Source organism: Silene latifolia, chromosome 11 (genome assembly GCF_048544455.1).
Source record: "Silene latifolia isolate original U9 population chromosome 11, ASM4854445v1, whole genome shotgun sequence".
NCBI classification, from domain to species: Eukaryota; Viridiplantae; Streptophyta; class Magnoliopsida; order Caryophyllales; family Caryophyllaceae; genus Silene; species Silene latifolia.
Genome location: NC_133536.1, coordinates 13,097,169 through 13,098,094, shown reverse-complemented (window position 1 = coordinate 13,098,094; position 926 = coordinate 13,097,169).

Sequence of the window (926 nt, the reverse complement as noted above, 5' to 3'; positions counted from 1 at the left end):
ACTAGTCAAATATGTTAATGCAATATATCATTTATAATCTGTTTAATCAATCTAATTCTACTAATATTAATCTACTAATTACCAAACAGGCCTAAACTAAAACAAATGAAGAAAAAATGGTTTCTTTTTAATTTGGAAAATACCTCGGGTCAATGTTGCTGCCCGTCTTATTTTTGATGAAAAATTAATCAAGAGGACACAAGTGGGCTTGTTTTCTTTGATTGTGTCCAAGTCCGCGTGAAGCGTTACCGAGGCCCGCATTCACATGATCCACTTGATCCCAATTGATCTACTTAAACAATTGGTCTCCCTTGTGACGGGTTACCATTTGTGGCGGATATTTTGTGAGAAAATAGTAACAAAATGGGTTAGTGGAGAAAGGGGGCCACATGAATAGTGTTGCAGAGAGAGAAAAAGTGGGTACTTTGTGAGGTAAAATGGTATCCGTCACTCAAGAGTGACGGATATGTGCCGTCACAAACAAGAATTTGTGCTACTTAAATTAGTTTCAGCTGATTCACTTAGATTATTACGGTTTCCGCTCCGTTTGATACCTATTAATCTACAATTACACAAAAGAAAACACGAGAGCAATAGCAAATTCCAAAAAGTAATATAGAATAACAACATTTAAAACTAAATAGGTAATGTGTTATATACGACAAAAATGGGTGAATTAGGCTAACTTGGGTTATTAATTCGGACGAATAAGAGATAAAAAATGTGGGTTAAAAATAAGTAAAATAAAGTGTTATTAATAATGTTGACGAAATATTTTGAGTAAGCTATGGAAATTTCTCTTTTTCAACTCTTAATATGAAATATTATCAATAGTTGATTTTATTATTAAATTTCTAAGAGCATCCACAACACCAAGAAATTTTTGTTGATTTTTGTGAGCCATCAACCTATTTACATCAATATGA